The 23,700-nt window shown below is 43.7% G+C and overlaps 1 pseudogene; it reads left to right on the forward strand.

Moving 5' to 3' along the window:
• Positions 1-6,351: 6,351 nt before the first annotated feature.
• Positions 6,352-6,936, forward strand: LOC136154102 (large ribosomal subunit protein uL22-like; annotated as a pseudogene).
• Positions 6,937-23,700: the final 16,764 nt, after the last annotated feature.

Genomic DNA, 23,700 nt, shown 5'->3' on the forward strand with positions numbered 1-23,700 from the left:
TGAGCATTTCAGCTGAAGTGAAAATGGATTGGCAAGAGCAATGACCAGAAGACCAGGACTTAAAAACCATACTTCTCCAAAAACATTTCTCCCAGTCATCTGGGAGAGGGGGAGCTCCAAAGTGGGCAAAGTACTTGCATCTGAGTTGGGCACCCTCCCAACCAAGGTACCCCTCCTTTACCCAACCAAAGGTCCCCAGTTCAATCCAACAGACTTCTTTCTTTTACCTTTTTCTCTTTCAAAATTTGCATGAAGCCTTGGGCCAGTGTAAAGGTCCAGAGGTACTGGAGAAGCAAGGTAAAGGAGACAGAGCACCTGCCTTCTAGAGACTCGCAGTATAGATTCTGAAAAAGTCTGAGTTGAAAGGACTCTGGAGAGGTAACTGAGGTGATGATGGCTTTCCCTCAGAGTTCTGTACAGGCCTCAGGCTTTAGAGATGTGCTTTAGGTGTTCTGCAAACACTGGATGTGTTGGTAGATATCAGACGGTAACCCTTTATTTCAGATCATTAATTTAATCAAAATTGCCCCGTAATTCAGATTGGTTTACATTCTAATAAGGTAAATGAGATAAATTTGAACTCAATAAAAAAGTGGGAAAGTGGGGGAAGTGTTAATTCTTTAGTTGTGTATGACTCTTTGCGATCCTGTGGACTATAGCCTTCCAGGCTCCTCTGTCTATGGGATTCTCCAGGCAAGAATACCGGAGTAGGTAGCCATTCCCTTCTTCAGGGGATCTTCCCGACCCAGGGATCGAACTCAGGTCTCCTGCATTGCAGATTCCTTGCTGACTAAGCCACCAAGGAAGCCTACTAAACACATTTTTATTCACAAAGCGCTGCTTTGATCTGTTTTATATAGTAGGGTTCTGTGTAAGAGTTCATGAAAAGTGGGAAGGTTCAGCTGCTTTAAAAGGTTCTTGTATGACAGAAAAGGAAATAGATCTAGAGGAAAGGAAAAGGCTTACCTAAGGTCACCCAGCCTGGTCCAGAAGCAGGGCTCCCTGCCAACCAGTACTAGGTGATGACTACTATAAGTATGGAATACAAAATCCAGTTTAAGAATTGAGTTGGGTTAGGAGCATCCTTCCCTGTGGGATCTTAGCATGGTTAGAACAGATCATGGCTCCAGGATACTTTGGAGCTCAACCATTTTCTCCATCATATGACTTCCTTATGGGGTCTGAGCATTCAACAGGCCCCAGGTGTAGGCTTCTTTCTGTCAGAGGCACCACCCTCCTGCTTGCTCTGTTTTCTGGGGCATCCTGAGTTTCCTTCAAGCCAGAGTCTGGGCTAGGAAAGCCAAAGTTTATTACTTGTTCAATATAGCCTGACTCCCAAAGGCTGGATCTGAGCGCTGAGCCTCTTGCCTACCCTTCATTGGAACTTGCAGCCCTTGCCATGTTCCTGCTCGTTCCACACCCTTCCTCCCAGGCGTTGGACCCCTTCAACGCTCACTTGCTGGCAGACGTTCCTATGGACCCTCCCCTTTAGTCACCACTCCCCCTGAAACCACTACTGCTGCCTCAGAGCTCCTGCCTTTTATCTTGCCCCAGAAGTTGAGCCCTCTGGTCCCTTAATTGTTTGGGTTGCGCTTTTCTGAACTCACTCCAATTGAGCTCTATAAATTGAAGATAATTGGACTGTCTCGTTCAGGTTATGAGTCCCTGGGGCAGTGTCTTCTGGGTCTGGTACAGCCCTGCCCAGAAAAGGTGGGAGCCAAGGGGAGGGGCACAGGGGAGACCAGCCTAGGGGTCTGGCTCAGATCCCTGGGGAGAAAGCAGAGGGTCAAGGTACAGACATTCCTCCACCTGCTAAGCTTTGCAGCCTCAATATGCCTGCCCTGTTCCTCCCAGGCCAGTAACTGTGTGAGAGGCCAACCCTTCACCACCAATGATGTTGGCAGCAGTTGTGTGCTATATAAAATTGTTTTTCAAATACTGTCCAAGAAGTCCTAAAATTCTACACAAAAGATCCTCCTTGGAGGACTCCTGAGTGAGTCACCAGTGAAGAGGTAGAAGCTTATAGGAGGAAACCCAGATTGAGAAGAACCCTGGGCCACTTGGCCCTCAGTGAAAGTGCTCTGTTCCATACAATAACATCTTCCCAGGTAAGTTGATGCTGCGACCTATCTTGGAAGGTTGACTTGGCCACATCCAAGGTATCCAGGGAGATGGGATTTATTGTTGCTCTAAGAGGTGGTTACAGTAAGGATTGAGGGGCTAAAGTGATACTATTTGGCTCTACACTCATGACTCCCTTTCTGCCCATCATCTCATGATGTCATATTGTCATGATGCTGCAGTGAGCCAGGACACATCCTAGAGCATCCCTCTGGCCATTATCCCTGGTTGTGGGACATGCTCACTCCCCACCCACTACCAAGATCGTGCTCCAATGGCTCATCCCCCTGCACTTCCCACTGTATCAAAAACTTCCCATTGCTGTCCAATTCTTGAAAGTAAGAGAACCCACATCATATCTTCAGAGCCTGGCACAAAGTAAATGTCTGTTGAATAAATGAATGTGAGTTAATGAATGCAGGATTATAGTCTGAATTCTTCCATGCTTTACACCTTGACAGAATCTATCTCCTTCCTTCCTTTGTGAGTCTAACATCATAGCATTTCCTCAGAGGAAGTGACAAGGGGAGGTATATTGCCTGTCCTCTTGTCTCCAGTTGGGACTGTAACTATATGCTCCCAAGTAGAAGGTCTTTTAGAGTTTCCATGGCTGAAAGGGAAGCAGCTGGGCTGTGGTTGAAAGAGCACTCAAGCTCGGAATCAGAAGTCCTGTTATGAGATCATTGTTCTTGCACTCACTAGCTAGAACCAAATTGCAAGAGAAGAAATGAGGCTGGAAAGTAGGAATAGGCTTTGTGCATCACTTGAGAGAGAATTTGGACTTCCATTCATTCAACAAAACTTTACTGAAGATCTGATCACTCTGGGTGCTGGGTGAAGCAATCATTGAGAAGCAAGACAATAGACAAGGGGACAAATTAGAAGGCCATATCATTAGTTATGGCAAAATGTAAAGATTGAAAGTGATAGGAGCAGAGAGCAGTAGAAACATTGAAGAGCTATTTAGGAAGTAAAATTGATAGGATTTGAGGGAGAGAGGACAGTCTAGACAACTACACTACACCTGGGTTTTTGTTGTGAGAGACTTAGTGGATAATAGTATCACCAATAAACCTGAGAAACGATGGGCTCTGGTTTCACAGTTTGATGGGAGAAGACTCAGGGAAGTTAAGAGCTTGTTTGGGACATGTAAAATACTAGGAGGAGAAGGAAGAGAGAGCCAATAGACAACTGGATATACAGGTTTAGAGCTCAGGCAAGAAGCTCGACTGAAATGAGAGTTTGAAAACTCTTTGGTATGAAGTTAGCTAAGGAGAAGGTCCCCTTCATGGATCACAGCCTTGTTGTGGCAAAGGGGCTTGTATAACTCAATGAAGCTATGAGCCATACCATGCAGGGCTACCCAAGATGGAAGGGTCATGGTGGAGTGTTCTGATAAAACATGGTCCACTGGAGGAGGAAATGGCAAACCACTCCAGTATTCTTGCCCCAAGAACCCCATGGACAGTATGAAAAGACAAAAAGATATGACACCAGAAGATAAGCCCCCCAGGTCAGAAGGTGTCCAATATGCTACTGGGGAAGAGTGGAGGACAATTACTAATAGCTCCAGAAAGAAGGAAATGGTTGGGCTAAAGCAGAAATGACGCTCAACTGTGGTTGTGTCTGCTGATGAAAGTAAAGTCTGATGCTGCAAAGAACAATATTTGCATAGGAAGCTAGAATGTTAGGTCCATGAATCAAGGTAAATTCGAAGTGGCCAAGCAGGAGATGGCAAGACTGAACATCAACATCTTAGAATCAGTAAACTAAAATAGACAGGAATAGGAGAATTTAATTAAGATAACCATTACATCTACTACTGTGGACAAGAATCCCTTAGAAAAATTGAAGTAGCCCTCATATTCAACAGAGTCCAAATGCGGTGAAAGTGAAAGTCCCTCAGTCGTGTCCAACTCTTTGCTACCCCATGGACTGACTATACATCCCATGGAATTCTCCAGGCCAGAAAACTGGAGTGGGTATCCTTTCCCTTCTCCAGGGATCTTCCCAACCCAGGGATCGAAGCCAGGTCTCCTGCATTACAGGTGGATTCTTTACCCGCTGAGCCACAAAGTACTTGGATGAAACCTCATAAATGACAGAATGATCTTGGTTAATTTCCAAAGCAAACCATTCAATGTCACAGTAATCCTTGTCTATGTTCCAACCACTAATGCCAAAGAAGCTGAAGTTGAATGGTTCTATGACGACATACAAGACCTTCTAGAACTAATAGTAAAAAAAGATGTCTTTTTCATCATGAAAGTGTTAGTTGCTCAGACATGTCCTACACTTTGCAGTCCCATGGACTGTAGCCTGTTAGGCTCCTCTGTCCATGGAATTTTCCAGATTAGAATACTGGAGTGGGTTGCCATTTCCTTCTCTAGGGGACCTTCCCAACCCAGGTATCAAACCTACATCTCTTCTGTCTCTGGCATTGGTGGGTGGGTTTTTTACCACTAGTGCCACCTATCATAGGGGATTGGAACGCCAAAGTAAAAAGTCAAGAGATACCTGGAGTAATAAGCAAGTTTGACCTTGGAGTACAAAATGAAGTAGGGCGAAGGCTAACAGAGTTTTGTCAAGAAAACAGACTGGTCATAGCAAACATCCTGTTCCAACAACACAAAAGATGACTCTACACATGGACATCACCAAATGGTCAGTATCAAAATTAGATTGATTATGTTCTTTGAAGCCAAAGATGGAGAAGCTCTGAACAGTCAGCAAAACAAGACCTGGAGCTGACTGTGGCTTGTATCATGAGCTCCTTATTGCAAAATTCAGGCTTAAATTGAAGAAAGTAAGGAAACCACTAGATCATTCAAGTATGACCTAAATGACAGTGGAAGTGACAAATCGATCCAAGGGATTAGATATGGTAGACCGAGTGCCTGAAGAACCGTGCACAAAGGTTCATATTATTGTACAGGAGGTGGTGACCAAAACCATCCCAAAGAAAAAGAAGTGCAAGAAGGCAAAGTGGTTGTCTGAGGAGACTTTACAAATAACTGAAGAAAGAAGAGAAGTGAAAACAAGGGAGAAAGGGAAAGATATACCCAACTGAATGTAGAGTTTCAGAGAATAAATAGCAAGGAGAGATAAGAAGGCATTCTTAAGTGAACAATGCAAAGAAACAGAGAAAAACAATAAAAGACTAGCAATCTCTTCAAGAAAATTGGAGATAGCAAGGGAATATTTCATGCAAGGATGGGCATGATAAAGGACAGAAACTGTGAGAACCTAATGGAAGCAAAAGAGGTTAAGAAGAGATGGCAAGAATCCACAGAAGAACTATACAAAAAAGGTCTTAATGACCCAGATAACTATGATGGTATGATCACTCACCTAGAGCCAGACATCATGAAGTGGAAAGTCAAGTGGGCCTTAGGAAGCAGTACTATGAACAAAGCTACTGGAGGTGATGGAATTCCAGCTGAACTATTTCAAATCCAAAAAGATGATGCTGTTAAAATGCTGTACTCAATATGTCTGCAAGTTTGGAAAACTCAGCAGTGGCCACAGGACTGGAAAATGTCAATTTTCATTTCAATCACAAAGAAGGGCAGTGCCAAGGAATGTTTAAACTACCAGACAATTGCGCTCATTTTGCATGCTAGGAAGGTTATGCTCAAAATCCTTCAAGCTAGGCTTCAGCAGTACGTGAACCAAGAACTTCCAGATGTACTAGCTGGAAAGGCAGAGGAACCAGAGATCAAATTGCCAATATTCAGTGGATCCCAGAGAAAGCAAGGGAATTCCAGAAAAACATCTACTTTGGCTTCATTGACTATGCTAAAGCCTTTGACTGTGTGGATCACAACAAGCTGTGGAAAGTTCTTAAAGAGATAGAAATACCAGACCACCTTATCTACCTCCTGAGAAACCTGTATGTGGGTCAAAAAGCAACAGAACCTTACATGGAACAACTGACTGGTTCAAAATTGGGAAAGGAGTACAACAAGTTTGTATATTGTCACCCTGTTTAACTTGTATGCAGAGCACATTATGGGAAATGCCAGGCTGGATGAATCACAAGCTGGAATCAAGATTTCCAGGAGAAATATCAATAATCTCAGATATGCAGATGACACCATTTTAATGACTGAAAGTGAAGAGGAACTGAAGAGCTTCTTGGTGGTGTGGCAGAGGCGAGTGAAAAAGCTAGTTTCGCTTTTTTTTTTTTTTTTTTTTTTTTCGGTAAGTGGCCTGAGGTGACCTCTAAAAATGGTGTGCTATTCACTTGACCCAGAAAACCCCACAAAATCATGCAAATCAAGAAGCTCAAATCTTCGTGTTCACTTTAAGAACACTTGTGACTTTGCACAGGCTATAAAAGGTATGCTTATCTGAAAAGCCACCAAGTATCTGAAGGATGTCACTTTAAAAAAGAAGCAATGTGTGCCATTCCGTCATTAAAACAGTGGAGCTGGATTCCGTCATTACCAGTGGAGTTGGTAGGTGTGCACAGGCCAAACAGTGGGGCTGGATGCAGGGTCGGTGGCCCAAAATGAGTGCTGAATTTTTAACTGCATATGCTCAAAAATGCAGAGAGTGATGCTGAACTTAAGGGCTTAGATGTAGGCTCTCTGGTCATTGAGCACATCCAGGTGAACAAAGCCCCCAAGATGTGGCGCAGGACTTACAGAGCTCGTGGTCAGATCAACCCCTACATGAGCTCTCCCTGCCAAACTGAGATGATTCTCACTGAAAAAGAGCAGATCGTTCCTAAGCCAGAAGAAGACGTTGCACAGAAGAAAAAGATATCCCAGAAGAAACTGAAGAAACAAAAACTTATGGCCCAGGAATAAATGCTGCAAAAAGTAAATGCAAACAAAAGTAAAAAAAAAAAAAAAAAAGCTAGTTTAAAACTCGACATTCAAAAACTGAAGATCATGGCATCTCACTTCATGGCAAATAGAAGAGGAAACAATGGAAACAGTGACAGACTTTATTTTCTTGGGCTCCAAGGTCACTGCAGATGGTGACTGCAGCCATGAAATTAAAAGATGCTTGCTGCTTGGAAGAAAAGCTATGACAAACCTATACCACATATTAAAAAGGAAAGATAACACTTTGCCAACAAAAACCTGTCTAGTCAAAGCTATGGTTTTTCCAGATGTAATGTATGGATGGGACAGTTGGACCATAAAGAAGGTTGAGCGTCAAAGAATTGATGCTTTCAAATTGTGGTGCTGGAGAAGACTGTTGAGAGTACAAAAGACTGCAAGGAGATCAAGCCAGTCAATCCTAAAGAAAATCAACCCTGAATATTCATTGGAAAGATTGATGCTGATTGGAGCTCCAGTAACTTTGGCCACCTGATGTGAAGAGCCAACTCACAGGAAAAGACCCTGATGCTGGGAAAGATCGAGGGCAGGAAGAGATGGAGGCAACAGAGGATGAGATGGTTGAATAGAATCACCAACTCAATGGACATGATTTTGAGCAAACTCTGGGAGATAGTGAAGGACAGGGAAGCCTGATGTGCTGCATTCCATGGGGTCACAAAGAGTTGGACACAACTCAGTGACTGAACAACAACAACAAAAGCAAGAAGGTATAGAGACAAGCAATGAGGATTAAGAACAGGACTTTCAAATATGCCAACTTTAAAAATACTTATGAAAGACTATGTATAGGAGGATAAGTTAGGAATTTGGGGTTAACAGATACACACTACTATATATAACATATATAAATCATATAACCTACAGTATAACACAGGGGAACCATGTTCAATATCTTATAATAACTATAATGGAAGAGAATCCGAAAAGAATTATGTGTGTGCGCATGCTAAGTCTCTTCATTCGTGTCTGACTCTGCGACCCCATGGACTGTAGCCTGCCAGGCTCCTCTCCATGGGGATTCTCCAGGCAATAAAACTGGACTGGATTCACCAGTCCAGGTTTGATGCATGAGACAAGTGCTCGGGGCTGGTGCACTGGGATGACCCAGAGGGATGGGATGGGGAGGGAGGTGGGAGGGGGGTTCAGGATGGGGAACACATGTAAATCCATGGCTGATTCATGTCAACGTATGGCAAAAACCACTACAATATTGTAAAGTAATTAGCTTCCAACTAATAAAAATAAATGAAAAATAAATAAATAAATAAAATATTTATTTAAAAAAAAAAAGAACTGGAATGGGTTGCCATGCCTTTCTCCAGGGGATCTTCTCGACCCAGGGATCGATCCAACATCTCTTGTCTCCTGCATTGGTTGGCGGGTTCTTTACCACTGGCACTACTACCTGGGAAGCCTGAAAAAGTACACACACACACATGTGTGTGTATATATATATAAACTGAATCACTTTACTGTTTATCTGAAACTAACACACACTGTAAATCAACTATACTTCAATTAAAAAAGACTATAGATAAGGCAGCAATGAAGACTGAGAAGAAACAGACCGTCAAAGAGGTAGGAGGTGAGCCACATTAGGCGACAATCATGAGAACCAAGGTAGGTTTTCAAAAGGCAGTAGTGCTTAGCACAAACGGTGTAGAGAAGAGGTCCAATCAAAGAAAGATTGTAAATGCCCCTGAGGCTCCTGCCCTGACAATTGCCCGTACAATTAGCATAGTAGCAGAAGCCTGGTAGCTGTGGTCTGAGGAGTAACTGAGAGGAGAGGAAATGGAGGCAATGAATTAGACCACTTTTTCAAGGTTAGCTGAGGCTCAACACATGAAGATCCTAGCTGAAAGAAAATAGATGCTCAAGAGAGAGTTTTTAGAAGATGTGACGTGTGTGTGTGTGTGTGTGTGTGTGTGTGTGTGTGTGTGTGTGTGTAATCTCTGGGGAAGAAGCCAGCAGAGATTGAAGAGACAACAAAGAAGCAGGCATGATGATTGCATCCAGAACACAGAAAGAAGAATTAGCCTTTTGCAGGAAAAGAAATACTCCTCTCAGAGCAAAAGGAAAGAGAGAAGGACTAGGAGATGCAAAAAAAAAAAAGCTTGTGATTCTGGAAGGGGAGCTCATACCTTATGGCCTCTATTCAAAAAGGGGGCAAATGTTTAGAATTGTGGCCAAGGGAAATGGGAGAGAGTTGAATAGAAATAAAAGGATCAACAGTGTTCAGAAAACAACTAAAGTTAGAAATCACACATTTGTAGTAGTATCCATTTGACGGGCATCCAATTCTTCTCTAGAAGTTCTGGCAGAAGAACAGAGGAGGCGGATTTTCCAGTTGAATCAGGGTTTGGGATTTGTAAGGTAAGTGTGATAGATAGGTAAGAGAGCTTCCAGAATGTGTAGGGAAAGAAGCAAGGATGGAAGATTGCTAATAAATTAGGAGAATGATGGGGTTAAGCGTCTGAAGTTGTAATGAGATAGAAGAGGTATGCAAGTAGGGAAGTATGAGAGCTAGAAGACTGTAGTGGGACTCTTGGGATGACAGAATTCAGAAGTAATGAGATTCTAGCTGATACCAAGGTCAAGATATGACCATGAAGTTGGTTTTCTGAAGTTTAGTGGAAATGAAAGTCATTAGAATTGAGGATGTCAAGGATCTGTGAGGTCAGGACAATAGTCCTTGATCCAGCTTGTATTAGAAATCTTAATGTTCATTGCAATCCTGACACACTAGAAGCACCTGGGAGCTTTAAAGAAATCTATGCTAACATCCACAGACATTCAGATTCAATTGGTTTGAGTTGGTCCTAAGCATAAGTATTTTTTAAGTTTTCCAAGTGATTGCAGATTGAGAACCACTGGGCTATAGAAATGGGTGGAATCAAAAAAAAAGAAATGGGTGGAATCATCTGCATACATTTTGAAATCAGTCAGTGGACAACAGCAGTTAGAATAGGAAAGGAATATATATAAACCAGAGGGAACCAAAGTCCTTTAGGAATGTGGGAGAGTAGATAACAGTGATGGTGGAAGGAGGATAGAGGGTGATAACACCAGACGGAAAGAGTATTGAAGGAGGAAGTGGTTTTACACAATAGTGGGGAGCAGTGGTCTGGGAGCAGCTGCAGGGATTTAGGTGATGCTGATCCTAATTTGAGGCAGTGCACTGGTGGGATGTGGGAGGCGGAGCTGAGTTGTAGAGAAAGTATTGTGCCCACAAAGAACCTGGTTTTTGGAGTTAGTGCCGGAGGTACAGGGTGCATGCTGAGAAGAGGCTGAGCATGTAGAGGAACTTGCTTACCTTAGAGAGGTATTTGTAGAGCACACATTGGAATCACGGCTGCCACACTGCTCAACTCCAGAGATGCCATTCATATTGGGAATGATGGGCCAGGTAAGAAAGAAAGTTCAGAGCAGTATGGGGGTGGGAGAATAAAAGAATGTTTGCAACCAGATGAGACTTCTGTGATTCTTCTCCCTCATCTTGCTTTAACTTTTGGTTTGTTTGTTTTTGGCTTCATGAAGAACTGATTAACGAATAGGTTTTGTATCTCACTCATTTCAAGTAGGTTTTTTCTAATGGCCTTCCCTTTACATTTCTCAATGCATCTTTTTTCTTGCATTTTTCTCAGCCTTATTTGCCGCTTACTCCTTACAATTTCTTGGTGTGTCCCAGCTTGAAAGAACACTATTGTGACCTGATTTCACCACATCACCTTGCATTCAAAGGTCAGAGAGGCAACCGAGCCCCTACAATAAGGGCTGGTCGGCAGTTTCAGAGGAGCTGTTGAAGCTTTTACCACAAGGCTCCAATTGGGCATTACCTTCTGAAGACCTGATTCTTTCAGAAATAAGAGATGTGATAGATGTCTTCAAGAGAAGTGCAAAGGTACAAAAGGAGTTCCATGGTTAAAAAGAAGTCACAGTTAAAAGAAGTTTAACCTTTGGGCCTCAAACACTGATGATTAGCGGACTAGAACGTTCATTAGCTGAATAGATCAGAGACAGAATACTGACTCTGGTAAAGGTTAGAAAATAGATTGCAAGAGAGTAGGCATTTCTTATGTTAATTGGGCCTAGGAAAAGCTTCTGCTCTGAGTTGGCTAACCTGAACTCTATTTTCAAGGAAAAAAGCTCATGTAATAGTGCCCTTCCCCCACCCCATGCTTCACATCCCCATCACAGCTATTTAGTGCAGAGTGAAAGCACCCGGCCCTGACTCTGGGAAGAAACAGCCAAATCATATTTGGCCTGGGGCTTGGCATTTACACATGCACCCTTACCTAACTTCAACTCCCTATGGAACTTCCCAAACCAGCCATACCTCACCTAGACAAGACACCAAGCCTAGGTAGTCTTTCTCAAACCTAGGGAGAGAAAAAATGGGTATGAATGGATGTTCCCAGCCTGTGATAAAAAGACTCGTAGGATGACCCCCTTCCAGTGATCCATAACCTTCCTCCTTTGAGTTTAGGTAGGAGTATTAAATATGGTGCGCTATGCTACCACATTTCAAAATGGATGTTCCAGATGTAATTAAAGTCTGTAATCAGTTGACTTTGAGTTAATCAAAAGAGAGATTATTCTGAATGGCAACTGAATCAGGTGAGCCCTGAAAAGAGACAAGAAATGTTTTCAACAAACAATGCCGCTGCATTTGGATATCCATAGGCAGAAAAAAAAATTAAAGTTTGTGTAAACTTTGTACCTCATATAAAAATTAACTCAAAGTGGATCATAGATTTAAATATAAAATGTAAAACTATAAAATTTTTAGAAGAAAACATAGGAAAAAATCTTTGAGACCTAGGAATTGGTAAAGTGCTCTTAGGTTTAATACGAAAAGCCTGATCCATAAAAGAAAAAAATGAATATATTTGATGTCATCAAGATTAAAAACTTTTTCTCTGTGAAAGATTTGTTACAAGAAAGAAAAGAAAGCTACAGACCGGGAAAAAATATTTGCAACCATGTATACGGTAAACAACAAGTATCATGAATGAACTCTCAAAACTCAGTGGTAAAAAACCATCTAATCCAATTAGAAAATAAGCAAAAAGTATGAAGATACACTGAAGAGAATATGAAGATAGTAAATAAGTAAATGAAAAAATGTTCAACATCATTAGTCATAACGGGATTAAAGTCACCTATCCAAAAGGCTGGAGAAGGCAATGGCAACCCACTCCAAGATTCTTGCCTGGAAAATCCCATGGATAGAGGAGCCTGGTAGGCTGTAGTCCATGGGGTCGCTAAGAGTCGGACACGACTGAGAGACTTCACTTTCACTTTTCACTTTCATACATTGGAGAAGGAAATGGCACCCCACTCCAATATTCTTGCCTAGAGAATCCTGTGGACTGAGGAGCCTGGTGGGCTTCTGTCCATAGGGTCACACAGAGTCGGACATGACTGAAGCGACTTAGAATGCATGCCTGCATTGGAGAAGGAAATGGCAACCCACTCCAGTGTTCTTACCTGGAGAATCCCAGGGACGGGGGAGCCTGGTGGGCTGCCGTTTATGGGGTCGCATAGAGTTGGACACAACTGAAGCGTAGCAGCAGCAGCATCCAAAAGGCTAAAATAAACTTTTTTTTTTAAGTGACAACCCCAAATGTTGGTGAGGAGGTGAAAAACTGGATCACTCATACACTGCTAGTAGAAATGTAAGATAATATAGCCACCTTGGAAAAAGAGTATGGTAATTTCTTTAAAAACTATAAATACACTTACCAAGTAGCTCAGCAACTGTACTCTTATGTTTATCCCAAGAAAATGAAAACCTATGTTGACACAAAAATCTGCACACAGTTGTTCATATCAGCTTTATTTGTAACAACCAGAACTGTAAACACCAAGATGTCCCTCACGAGTGAGTGAGTAAACAAACTGTCTTACATCCAGACCATGGAATACTACTCAGCTATAAAAAGGGACAAACCAATTGACACCTGCAAAAGCTTAGGTGGATTCCAAGTGTATTTTGCTGAGTGAAAAAAAGGCCAAAGGTCTCAAAAAGTCACATTCTGTATGTTATATAACATTCTCAACATGACAAAAGTATAGAGTTGGGGAGCAGATTAATAGTTGCCAGGAGTTAGAGATGATGGGAGGGAAGGGGGTGGGCGTGACCATGAAGGAGTAGTAGGAGGGAGACTTTTGAAAGGATGAAATGCTTCTGAAACTTGACTGCAGTGGTGGTTACACAAATTTGTACATGCAATACAATTGCACTGAATTATATGCATACTTTGCACCAATGTCAGTTGCCTGAATTGGATATTATACTATAATTAAATAAGATGGAATCACTGAAGAACACTGGATAAGGAAACATGGGTCTTCTCTGTACTATATTTACAACTTCCTGCAATTTTATAGTTATTTCCAAACAAAAAGTTAAAAATGAGAGAGGGAGAAAGTCAGAGAGACAGAGAGGGCCAAGCAGATGCTCTTTTTTGGCCTCATAGAAGTAAAACACCATGTTATGAACTGCCTATGGAAAGGGCCAAGTGGCAAAGACCCAAGAGTGACCTCTAGGAGCTGAGAGTAACCCACAACCAACCTACAATCACAAGGAACTAAATTCTGCCAACAACTAGTGAGCTTGGTAGAAAACTCCAAGTTTCGGAAAAGATTGCAGTCCTGTGGACACCTTGATTTCAACCCAGTGAAACCCCAAGCAGATGACTCAGGTAAGCTTTGCCCAGACTTCTGAAGCATACAAACCATGAGATAACAAATTTGTTGTTGTTTTAAGCCACTAAATTTGTGATAATTTGTTACTCAGCAGAAGATAACTCAGGTACATCCCCAAGGGTGAGATGCCTTTGAACAATTGGGAGCTTTCCTTCTAGGGGCCACAGTTAAGACGTACACCACAGTCTGACAAAAGAAATCAGATCAGCAACATCAGTGGGGAGGGTCCAGTCTTGGAGTTGAAACAGATGCTCATGGTCTTTCCCCCAAAATATGATTTTTTAGTTTAGAGTCTTGAACTGTCTCCAAACCAACCCAGCTCTGCTGGCTGCTTGACCCTGCAGTCTGCTGTCATGTCCCAAATATGCTGTTCACAGTCACAAATGAATTGTGCATTGATGGCACCATGCATTTGCCCTGCTTCTTGTTGCAAATTTTCAGCTGGAATTAATTCCTCTTTCAGCCTTCCTGGCCCCGCCTGGGGAGGTGGCCTCACACCCAGGGCCCCAGCTGCTCGAGCAGCCCTATCTAGTTCATAGGCAGATGCATCAAGCCAGCTTCAGCTTCAGAAACTGGCTCCATTCCCCTTCCTCCTAGGCCCCAGAGCCAGGGCCTGGAGGACACCCAGTCTGGCTCTCACTGAATACCAAAAAGGTCAAAGAAATAGAGTGGGATTGCACAGTGGGCTGGGAGCTTTCTTTCAATCTGGCTGCTTGCTCACTCTCTCAGTCTACTCAGGATGCCTTAACAAAATACCACAGATTGAGTGGCTTAAACAACAGAAATTTATTTCCCTACAGTCCGGAAGCTGGGAAGTCCAAGATCAAGGTGCTGGCAGACTTGGTTCCTGGAAAGAGTTCTCTTTCTGGCTTGCAGACAGCTGCCTTTCTCACTATGGTCTCACATGGGAGAGAGAGAGAGCTCTGGGGTCACCTCCTCTTACAAGGACACCAGCCTGTGGGATTAGGGTCCCACTCTAGAGGAGACTGCTGGCTACAGTCCATAGGGTTGCAAGGAGTCAAACACTTGCAACTAAGCATGCACGCACATACGTATGCATGCACTTATGACCTCAGTTAGCCTTTATTACCTCTACATAGTCTCTATTTCCAAATATACTTGCTTTGATGGTTAAGGCTTCAATATATGAATTTGGGGGAAACAAACATTTAGTCCTCAACAGCCACCTTCTCCTGTGCTGCCAGCATTCACAAATAATGTTCCGCTACAGGTGGGCAGGGTTGGGGAGGGGTAGAGGAAAGAGTCATCTGATCATGCCCTCAGAAGCTTGACCAACCTCACTTCCAGGATTGGAAGGTGGTATGTATTGTGGAAGGGCTTCCCAGATGGCGTTAGTGGTAAAGAACCTGCCTGCCAATGAAGGAGATACAAGAGACTCAGGTTAGATCCCTAGGTTGGGAAGATCCCCTGGAGGAGGACATGGCAACCCACTCCAGTATTCTCGCCTGGGAAATCCCATGGACAGAGGAAACTGAAGGGCTACAGTCCACAGGGTTGCAAAGAGTCGGGCACAACTGAAGCAACTTAACACACATTCACAAATGTATAGTGGAAAGAGCATGGACTTTGGTGTTAGGCGTGTGTTTCCATTTACTGGTTGTGAGACTTTGGGAGAATCATTTAAACACACTCAGCCCATTTCCTCATCTGTCAAATGGGGACTATAACATATATTTCTCATGGGTGATTTGAGGGTTAAATGTAAAAGCACCCTATCAGCACATAGCACATGGTGGGTATTCAATAAATATTGGTGTCCTTCCCCACTGAATTTCTCAGCCCATTCCCCACACCACCTACCTTCACCAGGTCCAATGCATGCTCTGACTACCACAAACACTGATGTGTTTGTTCTGGGTAGAAGACAGCAATACTCAGCATCCTTGAATTTAAGGCTGTGGTAGGTGGAATTTCTAAGAATGACCTCTAGGATTTCATGTCCTCATTCTCAGAACCTGTAAATGTGATAACACATTATTGCTGTGCTTGTGCTATGTTATATAGCCTAATTGACCTTAAAAAATGGGAGATGCAATGGAATAGTTTTCACCCTTAAAAAGGAAGGAAATTCTGATGAATGCTACATCATGGATAAATATTGAAGACATTATGGTACATGAATAAGCCAGTCACACACAAAAAAAGTATTGTATAATTTCATTTATATGAGGTACCTAGAATAGTCAGATTCATACAGAAAGAAAGTAGAATAGTGCTTTCCAGGGGCTGGAAGAGGAAGGAATGGATTACTGTTTTACAGATATAGAGTTTCAGTTTGGGATTTTGCAGATGAATAGTGGTGATAGGTGCACAGCAATACCAATGTATTCAGTGACACTGAATTGTACACTTAAAAATAGTTAAAATAGTATATTTTCTGTTATATATATTTTACTATACAAGAAAGGGATTTTTCTGAATGGGCCTGATCTAATTACAGGAACTCTTAAAAGTGGAGAACTTTCTCCAGCTGGTGGCAGGAGAGAAGGCAGAAGGAAAAGTCAGCGTTGACACCTTGTTGCGGGTTTGAAGATGAAGAGGGCCACAGGAGAAGAAATGCTGGTGACCTCTGTTTAAGCAGTGAGGGCCCCCAACTGACAGTCAGTCAGGAAGTGGGCCTACAACCATAAGAAAGTGGATTCTGCCAACAACTTAAACCAACGTGGAAATGGATTCTTACTCAAGCCTCCAGATAAGAACCTAGGACAGCCAAAACCTTGATCTTGGTCTTAGAGACTCTGAGCAGAGAACCTAGTGGAACCCATCTGAACTTCTGACCTGCAGAGCTGTGAACTAATAAGTATTGTTTTAATCTGCTTTGGGTTTTAGTCCTATGAAGAAGAACCATTTCATGCCCTAGAAATTTGCTGCTATAAGCTTTACTCTTTTAGATACATATGTATGCACTTTCCCACCTATTTTTTGAGTGCCTCCTTTGTGCCAGACAGTAGGCTTTGAAGATGCAGGGACAGCACAGATGGAGCTATGAAACTTTCAGCTTTGCCCAAGGGCAGTATTCCTCACTCTGGCCAAATGGAGGCATGCTTTCTGATCTGTTATCAAAAATCCCCTTGGGCCTTCCCAGCACCTGAAGACTAGGTGCCATTCCCTAGTGGTTGTGATGGGAGTGGCAAAAGGGGCATTGACAGAGAGGTCCAGGTTGGGCAAATCTCTCCAAGGCTCAGGGCCTGGGCACAGCAATTCTGTACCAAAGCATGTCAACATCCCTTGGGTCTGCTTGTGGGAGCTGGGCAGGGCTTTCAGTATCTTGGGACAGACTGAGGCCCAAACAAATGAAATGGAACATTCTGCCTGAATTTCTGAAAGAGTAAGCATAGGGGAAGTTCCTATGGTCCAGCGGCTAAGATTCCATGCTCCCAATGCAGGGGATGTGGGTTTGATCCCTAATCAGGGAACTAGATCCCGTGTGCCACAACTAAGAGTTCACATGTCACAACGAAAATTGAAGACCTTGCATATTGCAACTAAGACCCAGTGCATCCAAATAAATAAATATTAAAAAATAAATAAAAAGAGTAAGTGCAGGGACGGGAGGTGAATTGAGCGTTACCTAGGGCCATTTTCAAGGTTCATTGTGTATGTGTGTGTGTGTGTGTGTGTGTGTGTGTTAGTTGCTCAGTTATTCCTGACTCTTTGCGACTCAGTGGATTGTAGCCTGGCACACTCCTCAGTCCATGGAATTCTTCAGGCAAGAATACTGGAGTGGGTTGCCATTCCCTTCTCCAGGGGATCTTCCCAACCCAGGGATCAAACCTGGGTCTCCTGCATTGCAGGCAGATTCTTTATCACCTGAGCCATCAGGGAAGCCCAGTCAAGGTTCATAGTGGTTATTTGAAAAGGAGAGCCAGAGAGAGGGCCGCATGGTGGATGTGCTTGAGGGTGACTGGGAAAGTGGCTGGGAGCAGAGAAAGACTGGCCAAAGATAGCAGAAGTGCACACACAAGCCAGATGGGCAGGAGTCCAAGCTGGAGAAGAAAACAGAGTTGGAGTGGGATACCGAGAGAAGACAGGGAGGAAGGGGCAACAGTGGAGAGAGGCCCAGGCCTGGCCAAGCTCAGGACTTCCATCAGCAACTGAGAGCCAGGGTGGGGCCTATGCTTTGGAGACCTGATTCTTCTTCCAGGCCCTCCTGGGCAAAGCTGGGGCCTAAGCTTTGGGGGAAGTGCCAGGGGTGAGGCTGGGGACAGTTCAACTCTCCAACCCCTTAGCAGCCCTTACTAACTCACTGGTAATCTGTTTATGTGTTTATTTGCAAGATTGGTTTCTGCTTCAGTGAGGGGAAGTTTGGCTCCCTGCCCTCAGTCCCCCAGTTCTGAGTTAAACTCCTCTACAGGGCAAGCTGCCTGCTCCCTACCCCACTTGGCTGACTTTCCCCTGCCCACTCTGTGCCTTTGGCCCCTGGCTGGTGGACTAAGAAATTCTGGAGGGCTGGTCCTCTGGGACAGGCCAGGATTCTGGTTCCCTACAGACCCAGACATCTGGGGTGGGGGTGGGGCGGGCCTGGGCAGAAACTCAGGCTCCATAGGAACCCTGAGAAAATCAAACTGAAATCTCACCCAAGGAAATTTGCAGTTGTCCAGCAAGAGCTTCATTTTAATACATGCAGTAATTTTTTGTTGTTGTGCTTATTCAGACTGCAGCAGCTGCAGAGGGAGAGGTCCCCAAGGAGGGCAATGAGGTTGGAGCAGAGTGGCAGGGTGGGGAGAAGGTAAAGGCTGGGTTGCCACCAAAGGCCAGAGTTTAATATGGGGGAAAGAGAGAGGTACAGGCAGTTGGGATATAAGAGGAAATCCTCAGGGATGCAGGACTGTGTCTGGGGGGAGGGAAGAAGGGGAGGTATAGCAGCAGCCAAGGGTGGGGTGAAGGCCTGATTAGGATAGCACATGGTGTGGATGATGGAGATGGGGCAGAGTAGGGAGGGCAGGAGAGAATCACCCTTTTACTGTTGATGATGATGGTCTATTACCATAACTCAGCATGTGAAATATTTTTCTACTGCAAAATTGAAGAGATAAAATTCTGGAAAGTCATTCCCAAAGATAGGAGAGGGGCACCTGAATGAATCATCAGAGAAACCCTGGGGAAGTAGGTGGAGTTTTTAACCTGAACTGGAAAAGACCTGATGATTCACTGGGCTCGAGACCTGTCAATCCTCTCTCCTCTGCCAACAGACTGAGAAGTGGAGGTGTTGCTCAGGCGAGACATAGAAACCCAGTGAGTGCTGTAATAGGGGGAGGGGAGTGAGTTTTGAAACAGGAAGAGACAGAGTGTCTGCTACTGACCTTTGAAGGGGCCTGACCTGAATCATAGAACTAGAAATGACCTTGTGGTCATCTGATCTAATCTTTTAATCTTACACTTAACAGAACTGGAACTCAGAAAAGCAAAGTGATTTGGCCAAGGTCACAAAGTTGCAGTAGTGAACTGGGCAGATGGCTTCAGAAAGCAACCACATAGGTCACTAGAGAGAATGGCCCCAGATGTTAGCCTAGATAAGGTCTGCAAATACTCGATGCCATTTAACCACTGCAAATACAGCTGGTCCTCCATATTGGCAGATTCTGTATCTGAGAATTCAACCACCCACAGATTGAAAATTTATATTTTCAAATTTGTTGCTGTTGTTGTTTAGTCGCTCAGTCATGTCCAACTCTTTGTGATCCCATGGACTGCAGCACATCAGGCTTCCCTGTCCTTCACCATCTCCTGGAGCTTGAACTCATCTCCATTGAGTCAGTGATGCCATCCAACCATCTCGTCCTCAAAAATCAAAACTTGAATTTGCCCTGCTCTGGCAAATATTTTCATAGCATTTACATTGTATTTACAACTATTTTCATAGAATTTATATTGTATTATATACTATAAGTAATCTAGAGATGATTTAAAGTATAAAGCACAATGTGCTTTATATAGATTATATAGATTTGCATAGATTTGCATATATATACACAAATCTATATATATAGATTTGCATAGATTATATGCAAATACTACGCCATTTTGTATAAGTGCCTTAAGCATCCATGGATTTTGGTATTCATGGCAGTCCTGGATACAGAAGGATGATTGTATGTAGTACCTTATATCCATTTCTCATGGGTACAGAGGGATGACTGTATGTAGTGCCTTATATCCATTCCTGTTCCCATGGTGGACATTATTAATTGTTCACTGTACCCCAACTTCAGTGCTGACTCAACCTGAAAGTCCTTCTTAAACTGAGCTCTCTAGGCAACATTGAAGCAGAAATGAAAGCAGTTTGTAATTTCAGACTTAGAATAACAGCTGTGTGTCACAAAAGGATAGAAGTAGTTCTAATGTCTAATCGATTAGATGTCTTTATCTAAGGCTCTTTGTGTGCATGCATGCTAACTCCCTTCAATCATGTCCGATGCTTTGCAACCATATGGACTGTAGCCCACCAGGTTCCTCTGTCCATGGGATTCTCCAGGCAAGACTACTGGAGTAGGCTGTCATGCCCTCCTGCAGGGAATCTTCCCAACCCAGGGATTGAACCTGCATCTCTAATGTCTCCTGCATTGGCAGGCAGGTTCTTTACCATTAGCTCCACCTGGGAAGCCCAGGCTGCAAGCAAAAGAAAGAAGAGTTGCCCTCAGGAAGGGAAGAAACCAGGACATCTCTGTCAACCTAAAGAGTAGAAGCTTGTGACCCTTCCTCACAAAAGCACTATGAGTCATGAGACTCAGCTCCAATGACTGATGCCCATACTTTCTTGCTTTGTGTCTCCCATTATCAAACTCCCCAGACAGAGAAGTTGATTGGACCAACTTGGAACAAATTTTTAAACCCTGGAACAGTAAGTGATTGGAGGGAAGACAGAGTCATATAGCACAGGGCAGACTTTGCCATTAGGCCTGTGAATTGGGGCATGCCTAGAGTAGCTTTCAGGAGAAGGCAATGGCACCCCACTCCAGTACTCTGGCCTGGAAAATCCCATGGATGGAGGAGCCTGGTAGGCTGCAGTCGATGGGGTCGCTAAGAGTCAGACACGACTGAGCAAATTCACTTTCACTTTTCACTTTCATGCATTGGAGAAGGAAATGGCAACCCACTCCAGTGTTCTTGCCTGGAGAATCCCGGGGACGGGGGAGCCTGGTGGGCTGCCATCTATGGGGTCCATGGAGTCAGACACGACTGAAGCGACTTAGCAGCAGCAGCAGCAGAGTTGCTTTCAGCTACAATTAATAGAAAACACATCAAAAGTGACTTACATAATGAGGAAAATTCATTGTCTAACCAATACCATGTTTAGGAATATGGAGTTCTGGGATTGGTTAATTCAACATCAGTTCAGCTCAGTTCAGCTCAGTCACTCAGTCGTGTCCGACTCTTTGCGACCCCATGAATCGCAGCACGCCAGGCCTCCCTGTCTATCACCAACTCCCGGAGTTTACTCAGATTCATGTCCATCGAGTCAGTGATGCCATCCAGCCATCTCATCCTCTGTCGTCCCCTTCTCCTCCTGCCCCCAATCCCTCCCAGCATCAGGGTCTTTTCCAATGAGTCAACTCTTCGCATCAGGTGGCCAAATTATTGGAGTTTCAGCTTCAACATCAGTCCTTCCAATGAACACCCAGGACCGATCTCGTTTAGGATGGACTGGTTGGATCTCCTTGCAGTCCAAGGGACTCTCAAGAGTCTTCTCCAACACCAGAGTTTAAAAGCATCAATTTTTCAGCACTCAGCTTTCTTCACAGTCCAACACTCACATTCATACATGACCACTGGAAAACCATAGCCTTGACTAGACAGACCTTTGTTGGCAAAGTAATGTCTCTGCTTTTTAATATGCTATCTAGGTTGGTCAGAACTTTCCTTCCAAGGAGTAAGCGTCTTTTAATTTCATGACTGCAATTACCATCTGCAGTGATTTTTGGAGCCAAAAAAAAATAAATTCTGACACTGTTTCCACTGTTTCCCATCTATTTCCCATGAAGTGATGGGACCAGATGCCATGATCTTAGTTTTCTGAATGTTGAGCTTTAAGCCAACTTTTTCACTCCCCTCTTTCACTTTCATCAAGAGGCTTTTTAGTTCTTCTTCACTTTCTGCCATAAGAGTGGTGTCATCTGCATATCTGAGGTTATTGATATTTCTCCTGGCAATCTTGATTCCAGCTTGTGCTTCTTCCAGCCCAGCGTTTCTCATGATGTACTCTGCATATAAGTTAAATAAGCAGGGTGACAATATCCAGCCTTGACGTACTCCTTTTCCTGTTTGGAACCAGTCTGTTGTTCCATGTTCAGCTCTAACTGTTGCTTCCTGACCTGCATACAGGTTTCTCAAGAGGCAGGTCAGGTGATCTGGTATTCCCATCTCTTTCAGAATTTTCCACAGTTTATTGTGATCCACACAGCCAAAGGCTTTGGCATAGTCAATAAAGCAGAAATAGATGTTTTTCTGGAACTCTCTTGCTTTTTCTATCATCTAGCAGATGTTGGCAATTTGATCTCTGGTCCCTCTGCCTTTTCTAAAACCAGCTTGAACATCTGGAAGTTCACAGTTCATGTATTGCTGAAGCCTGGCTTGGATAATTTTGAGCATTACTTTACTAGCGTGTGAGATGAGTGCAATTGTGCAGTAGTTTGAGCATTCTTTGGCATTGCCTTTCTTTGGGATTGGAATGAAAACTGACCTTTTCCAGTCCTGTGGCCACTGCTGAGTTTTCCAAAGTTGCTGGCATATTGAGTGCAGCACTTTCACAACATCATCTTTCAGGATTTGAAATAGCTCAACTGGAATTCCATTACCTCTACTAGTTTTGTTCATAGTGATGCTTTCTAAGGCCCCCTTGACTTCACATTCCAGGATGTCTGGCTCTATGTGAGTGATCACACCATTGTTACTATCTGGGTCATGAAGATCTTTCTTGTACAGTTCTTCTGTGTATTCTTGCTACCTCTTCTTAATATCTTCTGCTTCTGTTAGGTTCATACCATTTCTGTCCTTTATCGAACCCATCTTTGCACGAAATGTTCCCTTGGTATCTCTAATTTTCTTGAAGAGATCTCTAGTCTTTCCCATTCTGTTGTTTTCCTCTATTTCTTTGCATTGATCACTGAGGAAGACTTTCTTATCTCTCCTCGCTATTCCTTGGAAGTCCTGTGTAAGTTCTGTGGCTCTGTGCTGGAGTTAATGGTGACCTCCTCCAAGAGGGCTTATGCTGTACCCAGGTCTGCTGTACCCAGAGCCCCTGCCGCTGTGGCAGGCCACTGCTAACCTGTGCCTCTGGGGGAGACACTCAGACACTCAAAGCAGGTCTGGTTCAGTCCCTGTGGGTCTCCTGGTGCGCACAAGGTTTTGTTTGAGCTCTCTGAGCATCTCTGGTGGGTATGGGGTTTGATTCTAAACATTATTTTGCCCCTCCTACCATCTTGCTGGGGTTTCTCCTTTGCCCTTGGATGTGGGGTATCTTCTTTTTGGTGGGATTCAACTTTCTCCTGTCAGTGGTTGTTCAGCAGCGAGTTGTAATTTTGAAGTTCTCACAGGTAAAATGAGTGCGTGTCCTTCTACTCCACCATCTTGTAGGCAGAGACATGCTTCAGGAAAACCAAAAGGGACCAAGGGAAACAGGTTGAGGTGAAGGTAGGCTTTTCAGAGATCAGAGCCATAGAGATCTCTAAGAAGAGTTACAGAAACCCCTTCAAGGCCTCCTGAGGTGCTAGATAGGGCTTTTGAGGGCTAGATAAGTGTTTTCCTCATGCATGAGACTAGGACCCAGGATAGTTCTCTCAGGGGTCAGCAGGATGACTCAGGACAAATATAATGTTTCCTAGGACCAGGAAGTCATCTGGAAATGTTCCCCATCTCACCCCCTGTCCAAAGCTAAATTAACAAAGCAGTTTCTGGAAAAGACAAAGAATCTCATCAGCCCTAATGGTGGCACTAACCCAAACTTTCCAGGCAATGAGTCTGAGTAGCGTGGTTGAGACACGATTGAGGCCAA

The sequence above is a fragment of the Muntiacus reevesi genome, chromosome X (genome assembly GCF_963930625.1).
Source record: "Muntiacus reevesi chromosome X, mMunRee1.1, whole genome shotgun sequence".
NCBI lineage: Eukaryota > Metazoa > Chordata > Mammalia > Artiodactyla > Cervidae > Muntiacus > Muntiacus reevesi.